The sequence below is a fragment of the Typopeltis vanoorti genome, chromosome 2, assembly GCF_054136105.1.
Source record: "Typopeltis vanoorti isolate ZY-2024b chromosome 2, IOZ_Tvanoo_1.0, whole genome shotgun sequence".
Taxonomy (NCBI): Eukaryota; Metazoa; Arthropoda; class Arachnida; order Uropygi; family Thelyphonidae; genus Typopeltis; species Typopeltis vanoorti.
The window spans coordinates 57,761,854-57,785,454 of NC_143550.1; the positions used below are offsets into that span (position 1 = coordinate 57,761,854).

General features: G+C 32.9%; 1 protein-coding gene across 1 annotated transcript in view; it reads right to left on the reverse strand.

The window, feature by feature from the left end:
* The window catches only part of LOC150109061 (protein kinase C, brain isozyme-like), a 689,445-nt gene that overhangs the window by 319,618 nt on the left and 346,226 nt on the right, over positions 1-23,601 (reverse strand). The window lies entirely within an intron of this gene.

Consider the following 23,601-nt stretch of genomic DNA (forward strand, 5'->3'; position numbering starts at 1 on the left):
CATTGAACTGTTTATTAACCTCATTTTTCTAAAGCTAGATTGCAGATTTGAATCCATTAACTTTACCAGCACAAATTAACATATTTTCATCTGGTCCTTGAATTTTTCAATTAAGTTCATTCGGATATTCAAATATATCTGCTAGTATGTAATTTTTTGAAGCCAATAGTCGTCATTTAAAAAATGTGAATGAGTTATTTGTAAAAAAAAACATTTAAATTCTTCATTAAGCTCCTGGAACTCTTGCCAAAACTTTGCCAAGACTGATGTTCAGATCTAATTTTTTCATATAAGGTTATAAAACAAATGGACTGTAGCAATTGATTTCATAAAGTTTACCATTTTGAAAATTACGTGGACATTAAATCTGGTGGCAAAGGCTTTATCACGAGAGCCTCTCTATGAACAAAACAATGTATAAATTGAATATCAGTTTTTAGACTGAAAACTTTTGAAGCTGAGCTATTAACTCACCCAGTCACTGCAGCCAAACCACCCATCCATAGACTCACATGGTTTATCCATGAGATTTTTTTTGTTCAAAGTATTATTAATTATTATTATTACCCTCAGCGCTGGCCCGAGCAAATTTGTGAGTGAGGGCAAGATTTTTTTTTTCCACCCTTCGGTCGAAATTGTATGCGTATATATAAAAACTATATATATATATAGTGAATAAATAAATAATTCTAATAAATAAATAAAATATTTTTGTTTATTATATAATGAGTACATAATTTTAACACAATTTATAAGTACTGCATAAATCATGTTAAATATGACAAAACAAATATGAAAAAATCTAAATCAAGAATTAACAGTTTTAATTATTTAAAAAAACAAACCTTTCAAGCCTTAATTTCGGCAAAAGACTTTACTACTTCTTCTAGATCTATTGTCTCGGCTATATCACTTTCAATAGATAAAGCGGCTAAGCCATTGGGACATTGTAGACCTCAAATAATTTTTAATAAGTCTTAATTTAGAAAAACTGCACTCTGCACTTTGCAACTGTAGTTGGGATTGTTAAAAGAATTCGTAGTGATGTATACACATTAGGAAAAAGACTTATGTAGTTATATGCACAAATATAATTTAGTACTTCTTTGGGAGAATAATTATTTGATATCCTCCGAGACAATATCTTTAATTCATCTAATAAATCTATTGCTGAAATATCTTTTTGATCACCATCAGACAGAACAGTTTCTAAGTCGAAACAAGCTTTGTTTACTGTATCATTATCAAATTTTAAGTTACCAATGTTAAAGAGAAACCCAAAAATTGATTCATATTTATTTAGCTGTTCAAATCTCTCAGTAATTGATGTTATTGCTGAATCAAGAATTACATTTAAAAAATTAATTTGAAACTGTCGCTCAAAATTAGTAATTGATTCGTCAGGACATTCATAATTGAATTGAGTTTTTACATGTCGAGTTCGTGTGCTGTCGTTAGTTGAAAAATCAGCATTTAACCCAATATTTAGAGCAAAGTTATGAGCTTGGTGCTTAACTTTCAAAAAATTATTTTTGCTTCTGTATGATGTCAAGAATTTTTTCGTGACATCTAATGATTTCAAGGCTTCCATAATATTGCAAGAGATATTTTGCAATTGTTTGCTAGATGCATTGACTTTAGTTAGAATGTCATACCAAACAAATGTGCCAAATATAAACTTGAGAGAATTAATTTTTTTTGCTAACGAACTAGCTTCCAATTTTGTTTTAATGCCTTGTTACCCAATTAAGCTGTCATCTTCTGTGATGAAAATTAAAGCTTCATGTATTTCTTTTACTTGATTTCGTATTGCTTTTACAGCTTCAACATGACTTTCCCATCTTGTCATGCATAAAGGTTATAAAGTAAAATTTTGTATGTGGTTTAGAACTTCCCATCAATGACGTGATGAAGAAAATAAATTATAGATTGACTGAATAATGTCAAAAAATAAAACCGTATCTACATTGCAGCTTCCTGCATCGCTCAATACCAAGTTCAAGGAACGCGTACAACATGGAACAAAAAATGCTCTAGGATTTTTGTTCCTTAAAAGTGCTTGTACCATGCATTCTTCCCCTTTATATTTGACCCGTTGTCATATCCCTGCCCATGGATATTTTGAATATTTAAGTTTTTTTTCCTAATAATGTTAAAATTACTTTTAATAAAATCTAGAAATCTCTCTTCTATTTGTATAATATCTTGGGTTTCTTCATTTTTTTTCTTTTATAGAAACATATCTTACAATTAAGGACATTTGCTCCTGCTGCAAAATATCAGTGGTGCAATCAACAATTATTGAAAAATACTTAGCATTCGTTATTTTAGATACAATTTTTTTTTGTAATTTCATTATTCAATATATTAATGATTTCGTTTTATATATATTACCCTAAATAATGAAGGTAAATTTCATTGTTTTTTATGCGTTCTACATGTCTTTGTAATACACTGTCAAATTCGGCGAATAATTCAATCTGTTTCAGAAATTTTCCATTATTATTTAGAGTATCTGAACTTCCTCTGAATGCAATGTTTTCTTTTGCAAGAAATTTAATAACCAATATTATGCATTTTAAAACATGCATCCAGTGTTCTTGTTCTTTTTTGAGTAATTTTAGCTGATGGTGATCAATTGTAGATTCATTTTTTAAATGCTTTTCCAAATTAATTCATTTTTCAAAATTATTAAAATGTTCTTGAGATTTTTCGTGCCGCTGAAGAACTTGGGACATATGTTTCCAATCGTTATTTCCTTCCAAAATTAAGTTCATAGTTGGAATATTAGAAAATAATTTGCAGTAGAAACAAAATACTACATTGTTTGAACTTGAGTAAATTAACCAAGATCTTTTGGTTTCTCCGTTACTCAAAATCCTATTATACTGTGATACATGAAAACTTCTATTATGTTCATCACGTGGAAAAAAAAGTCTCTTTTGATTCAGCAGGAGGACCTCGTTTTACTAATATATCAATTATTGAATCGGGCAAGTTTGGCCATAAAGCTGGATCGTCAAAAAGCTCGTAATTTAGTGTTGAGGTATTTGAAGTCGAAGCTATTGGATGTTTCTCAAGAGCCTGATTATCATCTAAACACAAATTCGAAATTTCAGACTCATTGTCAGTGGAGGATTCCACAGGAATGTCGCTTTCACTGACTCTTGTTTCTGATAATTTAAAAAATTTCCGCAATTGATTTTCTTGCCGAGCTCGAATAACTTCTCGTTCTGCTCGTCTTTTTCTGTATCGATTTTCATTTTGTTTCTCTGGTCTGCCATATTTGTCTGTTTCTGAAATCATAAAAAACTTTATCTTTTTTCATAAAGTATGGGCCCAAAACAAAGTAAAAAATTTAGAATTGAATCGTCATTTGTCAAGTCTATCCCCTTTACAAAATAATTTTTTCTGATTTTACTGCATTAAGAAAACAAATAAATTAGCAAAATAAAATTAAAAATTACCTTGTTTAATATTAACGTAAAACTCGATATAGTAGTCAATGGGCACAATTTCAAATATATGCAAGAGTTCGTAAAATAACAAGTTAAAAACAACATGGCTATAGCTACAAAGAAAATGAAATGAATAATTTATTTAAAAAATCATTACTAAGATAAATCACATATTTAACTAAAACTTATCTTCATAAATATGAGGTAACAAAATTCATTCAGCAAGCTAATAATATAATACACATTAATACAGGGAGAGTGAACTGGCTCATAAGAAAACTTTGCAGATACATGAAAGATTTATAATACTAATAATAATTATTATTATTATAAAAACCTTCATGGAGTCAAACACTCAATGTGGGAGGTCTACTATTATACACATAGCTTATCATACCAGGCCTTAAACATTTACTATCTCTGCACTCACCACACTCTCGGGCAATGTATTCCAATCACTCACCATTCTCCATGCAAAAAACCTGCTCCTGACACCCTTTGAATGAGCAAGGTGAGCACACCTTGCTCACACAAATTCCAAATCTCCTTATTTCGCTTGTTGCTTTCTTTACTTGATCTTCCTTTTCTCTTTTCCTTTGGAGAAAAGTAGCTCCCGATAACTTTTTCTCTTTCAAATTACTGATCTAAATGACAATAAATTTCCTATTGATAAATTATTCTATTTCAATTAATTATTAATTTTGAGTTAATTTATTATTTTTAAGAGTTTTAAAGCAATTAAATCTTATTTTAAAAAATCGATTTAAAACAGTTGCCTTCTACAGATTTTTACTATAAATAATTAATTTATACAATAATTTGAAAATTTGATAATTAAAGGTTAACTATAATTATTGAGGGCAATGCAAGATGTAAAGTATTGCTGCCACGAGCGATTCTGGCATTTTAGCAAAATGCGCCTCTGATTAATATGTTTGTAATTTATAAACTATTATCTTTAAAATTTTATTTGTCTATCAAAAATCAAACACAATTAAAAACAAAGTCAAAAATTGTCCAAAGTCATTTAAATACAGAATACAATACACTCAATATGTTTCACATTCAAAATTGAAATGACGCTGAAAAAAATGTAAGTGCATATTACGCTGTTTCGTCTATCCAAATTTGAAGCAGAATTTAAGAAAACAAACAGCGAAATATACACCTACGTTTCAGACTAAATATTTGGATAGATGAGTGTTTCTGAAACTTCAGATATCAGTGTATCCCTTCTTAAATTTTCATTATTACCAAGTACCTTATCAAAATAATAATAATAATAAATAAAAATATATATGATTGTAAATGTCTGTTTTATTTTGAATTTAGATGTACATTTAAACAAAAAAAAGATTTATTTTTAATGGAACAAAATTTATAAAGATACTATACATTTTTACTTAATATAAATAATTTATCATCAATGAGAGGAGTGAAATTGCTCATTTCTATATCTGCTATATTGCTGTCTTTTGTACGTTTTATAAATCCAGTATTTAACGAATGATCCATACTCAAGAATTTGAAAGCTAAAAAAATTACCATATTTACTCGAATATAACTCGCACTTTTTTCCCAAAATTAAAGCTAAAAAATCTTGCTGCGAGATACATGCGGGGATTTTCGGAAACTAAAGTTTTCAGGGAAAAAAAACTGAAAATGGGTAGGACTTACCAAGAAGCTTCTATTCTCCATCACTTCTTCTGTCCTCAAGAGCAGTTCCTTGTGCGCAACGTCAAAATTATCTACCCAAATAGAGACATCTTCTTTCCCATTATATCAAGCAAAAATTACCAGTAATTTAAGACTTGAGATATGTAACAAACAATCCTTGACAAATTACTAATGAGAAGTGAAAGAAGTGTGCGATTGTAGGCCAATAGAGAAAAAGCAGCTATTAAGAAGTGCATATGATTGGTGCGGTATTAACAAAAGATCGCACGACCCAAACAAAAAGCAACAATTGAATGGAAAAGCTAATGCTCTTAAACCGATTTCCATAATATCTGAAATATATTCACTATATATTTCTTAGTTTTAACACATTCATGTCAGGGTAGTGTCGAGCAAAACCTTATGTTGCATCGCCAACATGTGGTTTTGCTTCAGTCTACATATCAGTTTCTTTTGGAGGGGAGATGTAATTCATTAGTTAGTGTTTATATTCCCAGTTGTCTGTAATTGCATTATTTGTTGAGAAATATATTACACAGTCTGCAGATGTCTGTGAACCTTATTCAGTGACATAATAAAAGTAATTGTTTTTCATGTTTCTGCAATATAGTTGCTGTTGTGGAGGGCATTGTTACATCCTGAATGATCAAATTTGGAAAGGAATTAATTCATTCAGAATCTAACAAGTCAAAAATGAAAACAATGAGAAACTTGTACTTGGGCAAGAAAGTAAATAAACATATATTAACCTAAGTAGAGCTGAAAGAACATTGATTTAGAAATGTGAAATTAATCCTATTTACCCAGTCATGAAAGGAATTTTGTATAAAAATGTAGTTAAAATAGAATATCCTATGCAGTGTATGTGAATTAATTGAGTGTAAGCTAAAGTCTAAAGGTCACGTCTTAGCCGCCCAGTGCAACTCATGGCCTAAGGCAGAGAGAAATTATATGGAAGATGAAGCTCGAACGCGTTCTCGGAAGACGCCACGAGCAGATGCGTGCCGTGCGGAAAAACGTAGCAGAGAGAGGGCGCCAAAGGTGGTGTTATAAAAGGGGTTTGCCCCTCCCTCTCTCTCGGGGCTTTTTAGTTCCTGTTTTTTCGTGGACGTTGGCTCTCTCTCCCCCGCCAGCTGGGTGATTCTGGATCGGCCGTAGAAGTTATGCGTTGTCTCCTGGAGATCAAGTGTCCTAGCTAGCTAATCCTTCATAGCAGGGCAGCTGAGCAAGACCAAAGAACTGGCAATGCTTAAAACTGTAAGCGGTAATGGAACGAGGCCAGTGCGGCACATCGCTGTATCATTTTGGAGCGACCATATCATGCAATCATCGTAAGTGACCACGTGGGCGAAAGCCAGCAGAAAGATCGAGATGTCTAGACAAAGCAGTGAATGGACTAGATAATCATTCCAGGGGATGGTAAAGTAGAGAATTTATTTTGTTTCCAGTTAAAGAAATGAGTTGACATTATGTAATTTAGAGTGTGGAGTTAGATAGTGAAATTTTAAGAGATTACTATATTTGGCAGTGACCTGTCCCAACTGGAAAGAAATGTCCAAGAAAGAGATTGCATGTGATATAACAATGATAAATGTGAGAAATATTAAGTAATTTAAAAATGATTGAGGGGATAACTAGCAATTTTGTATTTTAATGAGAAATTCATTAGGGCAAGTTCATGTTCAAGGGTATTTAGCTGTTATCTAATTCTTTTACTTCTTTACTTTAGCTGTTATCTAATTCTGTTTGGTGCATTCCTTGCATATAAATTTTAGACCTCAATAAACGTGTTTTGTATTTTATACCTGATATTGGCCTGAGATATGAATTCAAATTACCACTCATAAAACTGAACCTAAGCGGGAGAGATATAGAAATATGGTAGAGAATTATGAGCCACGACTGCATACTAAGTTTGATATAGGTGAATTGAATTAGATTATATTTGAGTATAAGTGCTAGAACTTTCACCGCTGTATATTATTCTGAGAAGATCTCCTTGGATAAGAGTCTCATCTATCCTAGGATATTGGCTGGCACAGCTTTAAAAAATAAATGTGCCAATATTTGATCAGGAGACAGTCTCAGATAATAGAATTAAGGGTTTTGTTCCTAACTAAGATAAAGCCTCTAATATTCAAAGAATACACGTGACTGGTCTAAGAAATGGCCCAAATTATAGATTGAGTAGAATATAGAGAGTGATAGATGCAAATTGAATTGAGTGTTAAAGATAATCGAGAATTAGAAGAGAGTTAATTATAGTATAGTAAAGCAAACATAATAGAACTAACATAGAAAAAAAGTAGAAAGAGCAACGACATAACAATGGTGCAGCCGGCAAGATGTGATTAGATCCCGTAATTTAAGTTAATTGATCAATCACAGTGAGTTGGTCTTGAATTCATATCAGGCAGTCAGGAAATTATTGAGGAAAATAAAAAAATTTGAATATTTCTGTGAAATTTTATTGTAAGCTAAAATACAAGCATGTCTCTACCTACAAGATCTAACATGAATGACGAAGAATTTTTTTGAACGATAAATCCCCAGCAGGTGTTCCCACAGTTCCCTTGGAGAGGAAACTGATGATGATGTGGTCACATTTTTTGAGTATATTGAGGAACTGAGGAAGACTGGCCGATGGAGTAACTTCCAACTACTTGTTTTGCTACGCAGCAAGTTAGTGGGGAAGGCCAAAACCTACTCATCTCCAATCCTGAAAGAGACCCTTGACTACAATAGGTTTAAAGAGATCCTACTCTCACAATTCTCAAAGGTTAAGAATGTAGGGCCAAACCTATGAAAGCTCCAGAAGATGGTACAAGGGGATAGAGAGAGAGTGTATCTGACTTCCATGACAGATTACTAACTCTCTCGAATACCTTGAACGTTTCCAGTGAGGACAAACACCACTTGGACTGGGCAGTCTTCAAGCATTTTAGGATAGGTCTGAAAAGGGAACTGAGGGAAACAGCCTTTGGAAGAGAGATATCTAACCTGGAGTGTTATGCCACACTGAAAGAAAAGAGAGAGAGCAACTACTCGGAGACATCTGTCAAACAGCCAATGTTGGATCCGTTAATATGATCAAAGAAAAGAGAGATAGTAATAGGGATCCCAGTACTGTAAAGAAGTGTCAAGAAAGGAAGGAAAGACCGAAAAAACAGAAAGAATGAGAAAAGTAGAGCCGAGTCAGTTTGCCAGTTTGCTAGAATTCCCAATCTAAGCGAAGTGCGCTCATTTAATTAGACAGGAGGTGGAAAAACTACAGCAACCTATGATGGAACGCCTCGATTATTATAGTCTAACCAAGTTGAACTTGGTTAGACTATAATAATACTTTCTATATAATACTAATATAATACTTTCAGGCACAAACTTTGTTTGCTCACATTTGGATAAAGGATTAAACTAAATTTATTATAGTCTAACCAAGTGAAAAATAAACTTTCAACATCTTTCTCTAAATCCAGAGTAATTTAATAAAAAGGTGGCACACTGTTTGGCAACTCCTATAGGTAGAGATGACCTTGCTAATGCTTCTCCCTGGTATCTCCACTTGGGCCTGGCTCCCACTGAAGAGACCTCAATAAAGGTTGAAACTAGTCTGGGTAGTGGCCCTTCCCTTAATGCATAACATTATACATATCCGCAAGGAGACGATACGGGAGACGATACGAGTTTTGCATTACGGGAGATACTGAGTTAGGAGTGTTGGTATCTTGCTCCACCTTTGCAACGAGTTTCCCGGTGTTGTACCACCTTACCCCTGTCCTGAAGATACTTTCAGGTGCAAACTTTGTTTGCTCACACTTGGATAAAGGATTAAAATAAATTTATTATGATTATGACTGGCGTCTAAGAAACGGCTCAAATTATAGATTGAGTAGAATATAGTGACAGATAAAATATTTTTTAATAAAGCAATTTTTTAATATGTAAATTTATTTATTAATAAATTGGTTACTGATTAGGAAAAAAAAACTTTTTTTTAATTTTGTATATGCAGCACCCCAACTTAAAATTTTGTTTTGCAATGCTTGCAAAAATATTTTGATAAGCGACTTGTTTTGGATGCATAGCACATAAAACATCTTTTTCTTTTTCTGTTTGTCGAGGGAGCTGTATCTATGTCGTCATTAGAATTTCCTTCAAGTTGTGTCTGAAACTGATGAAGTTTCAGGTGTAAAGGCCTATTCACACCTGTAGAGATTTCTGAACGCCTTTTTATTTGTTCTGACACTAATTGCATTACGAGATTTATAATAAATATTCTGCGCCGTATTTTCACATTGTTGTTCAGCATATGAATAATCTGACCATTTATATTTATATTTATGAGCTATACTAACATCGGAGCTCGCAGTATCTCTCAGATACAATTTACTATCAAATATCACAAACCTTTACAAAAAAAACGTGTTCAACCAAACTAATAGCAAAAAAAAAAAAGTGTGGAATATCACTTGTAACATACGCACGTGCAGCTAGTCATGACCTTCAACCTATACAATAAAATATCTATGTCAATTAGCAAGTATCTGTCAGATCTGCCAGGACCTCCACAGGGTCAAATATCACAAATCTTTGTATAATACGTGTTAAACCAAACTGACCAAAGTAACAAAAGTGCAAAATAGCACTCATAATATACGTACAGCTACTCATGACCTTCAACCTATACAATAGATAGGTTAAAGAATATTCATGTGAACAATTAGCATGTATCTGTCAGATCAGATGAGAGCGCCCGAGTGTTAAGCAGAGCCATGAGGCAAGCTGCCTCTATGCTACACCCTGTCGACCATACTGGTCCCAGGGATTATCAAAATAAAAATAATTAATTGGAGCTTATATAATTAGAATAAAATATAATTATCTTTATAAATATGTATATATAAATTTAATATTTTTTTAAAAATTTTTTCTGCCTCCAGTATAATTGTAACATAAACTCTAAAGTTTTCTGCCCTTTTACTTTTCCGCCTGCAGCATTCGCCCATTCTGCCCCTGCCTCGTGCCGGGCCTGATTACCCTAAGACCCCCCATGGAGTCAAAGACTCATCTAGGAGGTCCTGTTGTCATACACACAGCTTATCATACCATGCCTTAAACATACTCAAATTCTCTGCAGACATCACACGCTCAGGCAAGGCAAGGCATTCCAATTATTCACAACTCTGCATGCAAAGAACCTGCTTCTCATTCCCTTGCTTACACCCTTTTTATACAACTTCCAGGGATGATCTCCCACTGTTTTCTATAAAACCTCTTCAACAATGATCCTATAACAACCCCTTACTAATTTGTAGGTCTCTATCATATCACCCCTCTTCTTAAGCCGTATTTCATCCAAGTATTCTTTACAATTTCCAAACAAGCCAGTAATATTAGTGACTCAGCAATGGTGTGAGGAGTTTTCTCTAGCCACTAATTTGGCGACCTTAACTTAGTCAGTTTTGATGTTGAGTAGAGATGTTGGAAAGATTCCTCTGGACCCTTTCCAACATCCCTTCATCCTTTTGAAAACGAGGTGACCAAATCTGTGAACAGTAGTCCATGTGTGGCCTAATCAGAGCTTTATATTAATGAAACAAGAATTTCTTTACTTCTATAAGTCAGTGTCCTCTGCATCATTTCCAGAATTCGGTGTGTTGTCCTCACAATTTTGGCAATGTTTCCTAGTTATCTGCTTAGGAAGTTCCTTCCAGAATAAATAATATTCTTTCAAGCATTTATCTTCTAGAATACTAATAAGGGCTAGTAGCTGAGCCAAATTACTCAAATCTATAGACCCATCAATCAATCTGTAGTGAAAACATTTTTGAAATGATTATTCTCTGGATGAGTGTAGTTTCTATATCAACTGATATGTTGTCAGTGCATCTACTGATAATATTATTTGAAGGTGGTACCGCTGATACTTCTTATGCTGCATTTTCACTCTAGCCACTAGTTTGGTGACCATAACACTGGCTTCCTTGAACTTGGTCTGATATTATTGCCAATGTCATGAAAGAACTGTTTTTTTTTTCTTCATTTGTTTAAAAAGAAGTAAGTCTATCAATGTAAAGACAAATTTTTTGTAATCAGGTGTAGGTGAAGTTTACTTGGTACATAACTTCGTTTCACAAGTTAAAGCAAATAAGATATTTCGGTTGAGGAAAAGAACATCGATCAGAACACACAAAGCCGAAATTCAAATATTCATCAAGGTATTGCTTACTTGTGCTCATAAACTTCTTTTTTGCACACTGTATTGTGAACTTGACAGTTTATCAGTGTCTCAGAAACTTCTCCAATGTGAGTAAATACTGGTAAAGAAGAAATAAATGGAATCGTACAACTTGCAAGCAAAGAAACATGAACAGACCTTCAAAATCATTGTGATAACTAAAGAGATCTAAGAATGAACGGATGGCAGATGGAGTGCATTTCATTTGGCATGGTGGAGTGACACCTACATCATGTGACATCAATTACCCACTCTATCATGACACACTTTGGGAAGCACCGCATTAGGGAGTTTACTAGTTGTGAGACTTTCATTATGCAGCCAGGTTAATGACACTCTCATTTACCAAGAATCAATAATGTACTGTTAGTTCCCTTAAAATATATATGGTGAAATCACATCCAGTCTCACTACATTACTAACATCTAGAATGCTTGAAATCCTCTTCATTCACTCCTAATTCTTAAAGCTTTCTCTATAAAAACCTGTGTTAGCAGGATGAATACACCAATAAAGTAATCGTTAAACAGTTTCATATCATCTGCATTGGTTACTTGACCATCTTTTCTTTCATTTCTAGAACTTTTGGGGATTTTTCCTTTGATCATAGCACTAATCTCTTCTCATATTATACCAATCTTGACTTCCTTACTGTACTAGTCACTTTCTTAGTTTGGATCTTGTATTTCACATACAAGTTCTCTTTACTTCTCTCTTTAAGCTTATTCCATAACCTCTTTTTCATCTGCAGTTCTTCTTTAATTTCTTTCATCTACTCTACTCCAAACTGCTTTCTTTTTTCTTCTGAAGTATACAGTGTGCCTCTGCTGCTTACAAATATTTCTTAACTCCCATGCACTGCTGATATCTCTTCCTTCAAATTCTTATTTAAAGTCCATGGAACTGCAACCAGCTATTATAATCACTTGCTTTATAATTTCACATAAATCCCTTTCTCTTTGATACTTCTGTATGTCTACTCATTTGCCAAGTCAAGATTATCTGGTCACTTTCACCAACTTGGGGGTAAGGATTACATTTCAATAATCTCTGGATAGGCTGAGGCTATCAAAATACCACAAACTCATTTGCTTTATTCCCAATATGCCTAGTATTTGTATAGAAAAACTTAAGCTCTTTATATTTCTAAATTTATTATGAATATCTGCAGTCTCCAGATTCCACTTTAGTAGTTAAACAAGAAATTAAAAGAATAGTTTTAGGCACTCTATTAATGCTTACACCAATTCATTAATTTTATTATAATTCCATCTTAAACAACACTTTAAAAGTTTATCATACCATTCCTGAAACTCATTCATTGTTTGCACTCTTGGCATTGTATTAGGGAAAGCATTCCATGTTCCTAGGCTCTAGCAAAAAAAAAAAAAAAGTTACTTTTCACTATTTTACCATTTCCTTTTGCAACTTCCATGGATGGCCTCTTATGCTTGTTCCTTTCTCTAGTTCTATGATATGAAAAATTATCCAAGTTGCAATCTGACAGATGCCTCTCAAAACCTTAAAGGTCTCACTTATATAAAATGAAGTAGGTGCATAATGGATGCAGAAAGAGATTAAACATGTAAAACTGAAGGAGAAGACATTGTGGAGGCTGCAAAAGATGAGAAATGGTAAAAATCAGTTGTATAAGTACAAAGAGCAGATGAAGAATGCGATGGTAAGGAGAGCAAATGCATGTATGTATAAGCAGAAATTAGCCAGTCAGGGCAAGTAGAAGAATCTTTTCAATATGTAGCAAATAGAAGAAAGAATGTTTATGGGATGATGACGTTAATGTGCAAAAATGGCAGAATGGTAACATGAATATGAAATATTGTGCAGTATTTAATGAGCAATTCATCACATTATTTTATTCTCATATGTGTGATGTCATAAGGAGCTTGAGCATAAAGAGTATGGTGAAGAGCAGAGCAACTGATGGTAAGTGAGCAGGAGGTATATGAAGAATAACTGAAATTGACCTGTCTCTTCTCAGACCAAACTAGTCTGGGTAGTGGCCAATCCCTTAATGCATAACATTATACATATCTGCAAGGAGATATGTTTTGCATTATGGGAGATACCGGGATAGGAGTGTTGTTAGCTTGGTCCACCTTTGCTATGAGTTGCCTGGTGTTGTACTACCTTACCCCCAGTAAGGTAGTATAACACCAGGGCCGCGCCGTGCGGTTGTGCACTGCACAATGTGCTATACCGCTAGAAGATAGGGGTGCCATTTCACCACGGGAAATAATAAAAAATATATATAAATTTTCTTATTCTTGAATTATATCGTACTATATAAATTACACAATTACAAATTATAGTTAATGCAATAAAAATGAAATTTTAAATCAGTCAAATTATTATGAATTCTTAATAATCTAACAACATTTTTAACTTAAAACATCACCAATTTTATTATAATTTGTCTGAAGTGAAACGTTATCAATATTACCACAGATTTTATTTCACAGAGTAAGCATCGACTCAGCGAAAATTTTATAAATATTCTCGATTGTTCATTATATTTTTAGTGGAAATTGTTAGTTTAAGACAGACCGTGAATTCATTCTTACGCTGTGCTTTGCCCAGTACAATCGACAGGATGTAGCATAGAGACAGCCTGCCTCATGGCGCTGCTTAATAAGCACGATCGTTCAGCTGTATTACGGCAACAAGATATTTTACAAAAATACAGCGTTTAGTTAGCAAATAAAAAAGGTGCCATTTCCCATTGACAGTGAAATATGTGCTTATTATATTTTATTAATAAAAAAATTATAGTCATGCATACTAAGACTAAACATTTTAGAACCCACTTATTAGATACCTAAGGAAACAACCCATAAAGTATCATACGATGTGAATAACAAACTTTTATAGTCTATATATATACACACACACACACACACACACACACACACACACACACACACATATATATACAGGAATACCTCAATTATTGTGGTTATTGTTGCCACGAAAAATACCGCAATAATCGAATCCGCGATAATCGGGATAAATAATGCGTGTAAAATGGGTGATCAATGCCAAGGATTTTTCAAATCTATTAATTAAATTTTATATATCAAGTAAAAAAGAAATGTGTTAAACGTGTTAAGTAAAAAATGAAGGTTCATTAAGAAAAACAAGATTATTCTTTAATCCTTATTTATATATAAGAAGTACATACAGTACGTACAATTATTCCTTCTTGGATAAAAATTGGTGTAGAGTTGTCTGGTGGAATTTTTTCTTTCTTTTTTTCTTCGTATAAAACTCGATAGCAACGGATGGAATTTTCAATTTCCTGACGAACTTTCAGTGATCACTCGAGATTAGGACCGCCATTCAAGATTTTTTCTTTAAAATTTTCAATAATTCTAAACATTTCGTCCATTTCTTTGAGGGTAAATTCCTTCGGTGCCAAGTCAATTTGTTTGTCATTATCATCGATTTGAGCATTGTAAGCATGTTCTCTCTCTTAAGATTAATTAGGTCTTCATCATCCAGCTCCTTATCATGTGACTGAAGCAGGTCCTGAACATCACCTTTTTCAATTTCTTTTAGTCCTAGATCAAAGCCCTAGAGTTTGCAGCATGGTCTAAAATATGGAGAGCAGTTGATTCATTTAGACCATACTCTCTTGCAATTTTGGCTTTGGTTATGCCTGCTTCATACTTATTTATCATATGCAACTCATCTTCTAAGGCGATCACTCTATGTTTCTTCTTGATAGCTGTGGATTTGAAATCATCCCTGTTTCTTTTAGCATTCATTGTAGGGGTAAATAACAAGAGAAATAAATATCCACATGTACTTCAGGCAAGGGTGGGTAGTTACTGGTAAGTGGTGAGAAGGCGGCGTCGGAGAAAAATGAAGTGCTACAAGAGAGCGAAACCTGGAGAGTGCCGACTCGAACTGGTTGCATATGTAGTGGGCTACATCTCACGGCCTAGATAATTCGAATTTTGGTATCAAATTATAAACCACCATAAATCGAGAATCGCAATAATCGAGGTATTCCTGTATATGTAAATTATATTATGCATGAATTCTCCTACTCAAATTGCGAGTCTCTATCACCATGAATTTCACATTGGAGCGATAACTCGCTCCTGCAGTAAACAATACGCCATCCCCTATCAGCCATTATACTGCAGAAACATGAAACCAATTAGTTTTATCATATCACTGGATAAGGTTCACAGATATTTGCACTGTGTAATATATTTCTCAACAAATAGTGCAATTACAGACAACTGGGAATGTAAACACTAACTAATGAATCGCATCATCCCTCCAACAGAAACTGCAATATACACTCAAGCAAACCACATGTTGCAGGTGCAACATATGGTTTTGCTTGACACTACCCCGTCATGAACGTGTTAAAACTAAGAAATATATAGTGAATGCATTTCAGATATTATGGAAATCGGTTTAAGAAAATTAGCACTTCAATTCAATTGTCAGCTTGTTTTGTTTGGGTCGTGCGATCTTTTGTTAATACCGCACCAATCATATGCACTTCTTAATAGTTGCTTTTTCTCTACTGGCCTACAATCGTGCACTTCTTTCACTTCTCATTAGTAATTTGTCAAGGATTGTTCATTATGTATCTGAAGTCTTAAATTACTGGTAATTTTTGCTTGATATAAAGGGAAAGAAGATGACTCTATTTGGGTAGATAACTTTGATTGCACACAAGGAAACCTCTCGAGAACAGAAGAAGTGATGGAGAATAGAAGCTTCTTGGTAAGTAATACCTATTTTCAGTTTATTTTTCTGAAAACTTTAGTTTCCGAAAATCTCCGCATATATCTCGCAGCAAGATTTTTTAGCTTTAATTTTGGGAAAAAAGTGCGAGTTATAGTCGAGTAAATACCGTAATTTTTTTAGCTTTCAAATTATTAAGTATGGATCATTGGTTAAAGACTGGATTTATAAAACGCACAAAAGAGAGCAATATAGCAGATATAGAAATAAGCAATTTCACTCCTCTCGTTGATGATAAATTATTTATATTAAGTAAAAATGTATAGTATCTATAAATTTTGTTCTATTAAAAATAAATCAAATTTTTTTTGTTTAAATGTACATCTAAATTCAAATAAAACAGACATTTACAATGAAATATATTTTTATTTATTATTATTTTGATATGGGTATTTTGGAAAGGTAATAATGAAAATTGAAGGAGTACAGAGATATCTGAAGTTTCAGAAACACTGATCTATCCAAAAATATTTAGTCTGAAACATGGTGTATATTGCGATGTTCGTTTTCTAAATTCTGCTTCGAATTTGGATAGACGAAATAGCATCTATCCAAATATGCACTTCTTACATTTTTTTCAGCGTCATTTCAATTTTGAATGTGAAACATATTGAGTGTATTGTGTATTCTGTGTTTAAGCGACTTTGATTTTAATTGTGTACTTATTTTTGGATTTTTGATAGACAAATAAAATTTTAAAGATAATAGTTTATAAATTATAAGCATATTAATCAGCTGAGGGACCATAGCTAAAAATCCCGTATATATGCGGGGTAGACTATCGGCGTGTCAGGCTGATGCGGCTCGAATTAAATTAATAAACATAGGTTATTTATGAGCTATAAAACTCTTTAGATTATCTAAGTTTGTTTACACATACTGCAATTGGCCCTTTCTTGATACTTTTTTGGTCTATTTTTGCATCATTTCATTTTGTGCATTACCATAACAGTGTTACTGTGCAGTTGCCATTTGTTTTATAAAATATATTTATTATTGTTTAGTAAATTTTTTTTTGAATTTGGATTATTATTCACGTAAAGTAAGGACGTCTATTATATTTTTGCTAAGTTTGAAAATCAATTAAATTGTTTCATTTTAAGATAATTAATCTTATTTTGAAAAAAAAAAGATTTTTGTTATTTTAGACAGACATCTAGAAAATAAATAATTTTCAATAAGAGATTTATTTCTTCTTGTTCTGGTTGGAAGACATTGGGGTTGGGGTCCTTTTGCTAATTTCTTTGATAAATAATTTTAATATTCTAGAAATTTCTTAATTATTAAACAATTACCAGAATATAAAGAATATTAAATAAATATCACTGAGAAATCAATCAGTGGCTAATATCTCTACATGTTAATTTTCAAAAAAATACCTAAAATGTAAGCATATTTATTATTCAAAACACCTGAAAAATCAAATTCTGTAATAATAAAAAAAATAGTCAGTCCATTCAGCTTAAAAATAATAGTCGGTTAGGGGATTATTATCAAACATTATTAAACTTTAATAAATAATTTTGATATTCTAGAAATTTCTTATTTATTAAACAATTACCAGAATATAAAGAATATTAAATAAATATTCATCATTCATCGCATTCATCAATTCCTCGTTCAGGTCACACTTTGCACACACCCTTCTTCCATCTGCACTAAACATCCACAAATCATTTATGTAATCGAAGGAATACATATAACAGACCTCACACTTAACAAAACGACTGAAATCTAAATTAAAATCATGGAATGACAATGCTGCCATCATTTTTTTTCTCTGCAGGTTACTAGGTCTAATAATAACGATTTCGTATTTAGTTTAGGCAAGAAAAAAAAACCCACACTAATAATATCGGTAGCGTACAACTTTTACAGCCACTCTTACTTAAAACAATTATGCATATATACTTAATTATTCCTAGTAAAACTTATCTGAATCAGGAGCTCTTCAAATCGCGTCCGTAGCGCTTGGCCCACTGATTTGGAAAGATAAAAGAGAATAGTGTGACATGAAGGGTAGTCAGTGTGTTGCCTAGGTATGATTGTGGTGAAATGAGGCGGAGAGCAAGGATATTCTGGCTGAAATGTGTGAGGAGATGGGAGTACAGTTTGTTAATGTGTGGAATGAGTTTGAGGGACGATGATGAGATGTGTGTGAGATAAAAGGACCTCCTAGATGAGTCTTTGACTCCATGAGGTCTTGTTTAATAATAATAATAATATATCACCGAGAAATCAATCAGTGGCTAATATCTCTACATGTTAATTTTCAAAAAAATACCTAAAATGTAAGCATATTTATTATTCAAAACACCTGGAAAATCAAATTCTATAATAAAAAAAATAGTCAGTCTTGGGCCATTCACCTTAAAAATAATAGTCGGTTAGGGGGTTAAAAAATAAGTTTAAGGGAAAATTTCAGAAATTATTATTTATTTTGGTGGACAACTTTTAATGCTCTTCTTATTATAAAGTCTAACCAAGTGTATTATTATTATTATTATTATTATTATTGTTGTTCCAGGGGCAACTCCAAGGAGTCGACAGACTTATCGAGGGAGGCCCTAACATCATGTCAAGAACAACTATTCGACATTCACACAGTATCTATCATACCTTGCCTTGAACTCATTCACGGTCGTAGCACCAACAACAGACTCTGGAAACTTATTCCACTCATTCACTACTCTCCAAGTAAAAAACCTAGCTCTAACACCCTTGTCAACCATGCTCTTGCCCAGCTTCCATTCATAGCCCCTAGTCCTCCCACCACCAGTCATATTTTCAAAAATATCTTCTGGATCAATCTTATAGAAACCCTTCAGTAATTTGAATGTCTCAATCATATCACCCTTCCTTCGCCTATCAACCAATTTCTGCAACCCACAAATCTTCAACCTATTCTCATAAGGTTCATTCCACAGACCTGCTATCATCTTGGTCACTCATCTCTGGATCCTCTCCACTTCCTCCCCCATCACGAAGAAACTCTGGTGCCCATAACTGGGCACAGTAGTCCAGATGGGGTCTTATCAAGGCTCGATACAGAGGAACAACAACTTGTTTGTCTCTGCATGTTAAAGTATTTTTCAGAAGCCAAGTGATTTGGTGAGCTGTTTTAGTCACTTTTGCAATGTGCCCCCTAAACTTCAATTCCCTATCCACCAACACTCCCAAATCCCTGGCGAGGCCAGGGATTTGGGAGTGTTGGTGTATTAACCCCTAGATGTCGGAAAAAAAGCCAAAGAAGTTATCTGGTGCACAAAACAGGAAAAGACAATTGCAACGAGTACAACTGGAACATAAACTGGCTAGATCACTGAATAAATTTTTAACTTCAGGACCACATAAAAAACGAAGAACAGAAAGTTCTGGGGAAGCAAGTACTCCGTGTAGCTCTACTACAGAAAAAGAGAGGACACAAGATAACTATGAAGAAACAAATGTTATATGTGAAAATGAAACTGGCCTGACTGGACTGTCTACAGAGGTTGCATCAGAAGAAATATTGGATTCCGATTCAGCGAAACACGAAACTTCAAATTTCACTTTAAATTTCAATGTTAATGATCCAGGTACTTGGCCGAATCATATAACTACCAAAGTTAGAGATTGTTTCGTTGAGCATTGCCCGTGTCAAGTAATTAATAAAGAATTTTCCAAAGATGAATCTGGCAGCAAGTTTTCCGATTCATACTATTATCGAACTTTAACAAATGGAGAAAAACTTTTACAAAGTTATTTAGTTTATTCAGAATCACGAAATTCGGTTGTCTGTTATTATTGCAAAATATTTGGTAATCAAAATTCCCAACTTACTAATGAATACGGTTGTAATGATTGGCAACATTTGAGTCATATACTAAAAATACACGAGACAAATGCCGCACTCATTAAAAACTGTTCAAAATACAGCGAACTTAAAATGTCGTTGATTAAGAAATGCATTATTGATTGCACACAACAAAGATTATACGAAACTGAGAAAAAATATCGGCAATCTGTTATAGAACAGTTTATCTACATAATGCAATATTTATCAAGACAGCGTATGGCTTTTAGAGGTTCTTCACAAAAACTTTTTGAAAATGATAACAGCAATTTTTTAAGTTAGTAGAAACTGTCACTAAATTTGATTCAATAATGGCAGAACACTTGCATCGCATCCAAACATCACAAAAAAGGAACATTGCTCATTATTCTCAGCATCAGATGAGACAACGCATGATCCTAAACAAAATACAGGCATTATATAATTATTTTTCAATATTTCTGAAGCGTTGGGCTATATTAAAAAAAAACATATTCATTTAGGTGATAAAATACAAAATGAAATCATCCGTATAATTTCTGAAGCTATAAAGCAAAATATTTTAGAAATGGTTAAAGAGGCAAAATATTATTCATTAATTCTTGACACACACTACCGGATATGATCCACACAGAACAATTATCTATTGTTATTAGATTTGTTAATCAAAATAAAGATACAAATATAGCAGAAATTCATGAACATTTTTTGGGTTTTCAATCTGTAGACGATACCACTGGGTACGGACTATTTCAATTTATAAAAAATTATTTAAAATTACTAAATATTAACATTTCGGATTTACGTGGTCAAGCTTATGATGATAACGGTTCAAATATGTGAGGCAAACATAATGGACTGCAAAAAAAATCCTTGAAATATATTCAAGGGCATTTTTTTATTTCGTGTGCTGCTCATTCATTAAATTTGGTAGTTAATGATGCAGCTAAGATATCCTGTGAAACAGTAAATTTTTTTTGGGTAATATAGGAATTATATAATTATTTTTCAATATCTGTGAAGCATTGGGCTATATTAAAAAAACATATTCGTGTTTTAAATTTGAAACGACTTTCTGCTACCAGGTGGGAAAGTAGAGTAGAAGCAATAAAGCCACTTAAAAATAATATGAAGGAAATTTACCAGGCTCTTTATGATATTACGGAAGATGAAACTAAAGATATCGATTCTAGAGTTCAGGCAGGCAATTTAATTTTGAAGATTGATTCCTTTAAATTTATTTGCTCTGTTCATGTTTGGTACGAAATCTTAAGTCTCATAAATGTTGCAAGCAAAATAATGCAGAATCCGACATTTGATATAGGAAAAATTACAGAAAATCTTGATTATGTTATACAAGAATTAAATACTCACCGAAAAGACCAATATTTTGAAAATATTAGAACTGCAAAAGAAGTAGCAAGCGATGTTAATATTGATCCTATTTTTTCAGACATTCGCAAAAGAACAAAAACAAAAATGTTTGGTTACGAAGCATCAGATGAGACAACGTATGATCCTACACAAAATTTTAAAATAAATTTTTTCTTCGCGATTTTAGACACGACAATAACTTCAGTCACAGAAAGATTCATACTCTTAAAACAACATAGTGAGGACTTTAAAGTTATAAGAGACATTAGCAAATTAAAAGATTGGAGCGATGAAGATTTAATGAAACATTGTAAAGATTTGCGCTTAAAACTGAGCGACAATCAAGATTCCGATAATCGTGATGTTGATGGTATGACTTTATTTGAGGAATTAAAAACTTTGCAATGTTTTATTAAAAAAGAGTCGGCTCCTCAGGATGTTTTAAATTATATATACGAAAATAAATTAACCAAGACGTTTCCGAATACTGCGATTGTGATGTGTATTTATTTAACATTACCAATATCCATAGCATCAGGGGAAAGAAGTTTTTCAAAACTGAAACTAATAAAAAATTATTTGCGGACAACAATGTCTGGAGAGCGTCTAACGGATTTATCAATTATATCAATTGAAAATAATATTATGGATTCATTAGACATTAAAGATATTATTAAAAATTTTGTGGCAGCTAAATAAAGAAGGATAAATATGTAAAATAAACCTACATTTATCCTAATTGTTATATAGTTAAAATCTCCAAATAATATATCTTTAAATTATCTTTGTTATGTAATAATATTTCTTTTTATATTAAAATAAAAGTCATTTTTGTTTATATTGTGTTGCATTTATATATTAAGGAATAAACATTTTTGAAAATGTTTATTATTAAAAATTCCTGATTAATGAATTTCAGTGATTACAATGTTCTACTACTGTTAAATAAAATTTATTTTTATGTATGCTCATAAACTGTTTTGTACTTTTAACAAAGTAAAATTTCTTCACAAAAATATTTCATGGAAACTTATTTTATGGGGACACTGAAAAAAGTTTTGCACAAGGACGCCTCCTACCCATAGCGCGGCACTGTACAACACCATATTCAGTCCTGAAGATATTTTCAGGTGCAAACTTTGTTTGCTCACACTTCGATAAAGGATTAAACTAAATTTATTATAGTCTAACCAAGTGAAAAATAAACTTTCAACATCTTTCTCTAAATCCAGAGTAATTTAATAAAAAAGGTGGCACACCTTTTGGCAACTCCTATAGGTAAGGATGACCTCACTATTGCTTCTGCCTGGTATCTCCACCTCTGGGCCTGGCTCCCACTGAAGAGACCTCAATAAATGTCGAAACTAGTCTGGGTAGTGGCCAATCCCTAAATGCATAACATTATACATATCCGCAAGGAGATGTGTTTTGCATTATGGGAGATACTGGGATAGGTGTTGTTAGCTTGGTCCACATTTGCTACGAGTTGCCTGCTGTTGTATTGCCTTACCCCAGTAAGGTAGTACAACACCTAATTTACCCCAGTAAGGTAGTACAACACCATATTCAGTCCTGAAGACATGTTCAGGCGTAAACTTTGTTTGCTCACACTTGGAAAAAGGATTAAACTAAATTTATTATAGTCTAACCAAGTGAAAAATAAACTTTGAACTGTCCATAAAGGATTAGGACTCTATAACATATCTAGTCTTAAGGGCTAATAGCAACCTTGGCATACTTGAAGTCCTGTAACAGAGTGAGTTTCAAAAGAGTGGAAAAGAATAAAATTGTTCCCCTATTACAAAAGTGACAAAAGTGGTGATAATACAAGCTGCAAATTATAGCCAATCTGTGATTCAAGTATTTATTTATTCTTATGGCTACATGAAAACTGGTAAGTGAAAAGTCCAATCACAATTTCCAGAAACAAATGATGAAAATCTTAACATATAAAAGTTCATTACATAAAAGGCACAACCTGCTTTCTAAGTCTTTCCTTTTTTTTTTTTTTTTAATATAAAGCAAAAGTAACTTGTCATAATTAAGCCAGGGACAATTATCATCCTGCTGCACCAAGTAAGGCTGCATGTTCTCACAATACTTCACAATATTAAAGTAGCTGCATCTGAGGTTTAAGTAGACAGCAGTTGTGTCTTGTGTAAGAAAACTTGATCCATTAGAGGAGGCCCATTTCACACTGTATCATCATCTTCTAACATGAGAAGGAGTTCTGCTGATACTATGATGATTGTCAT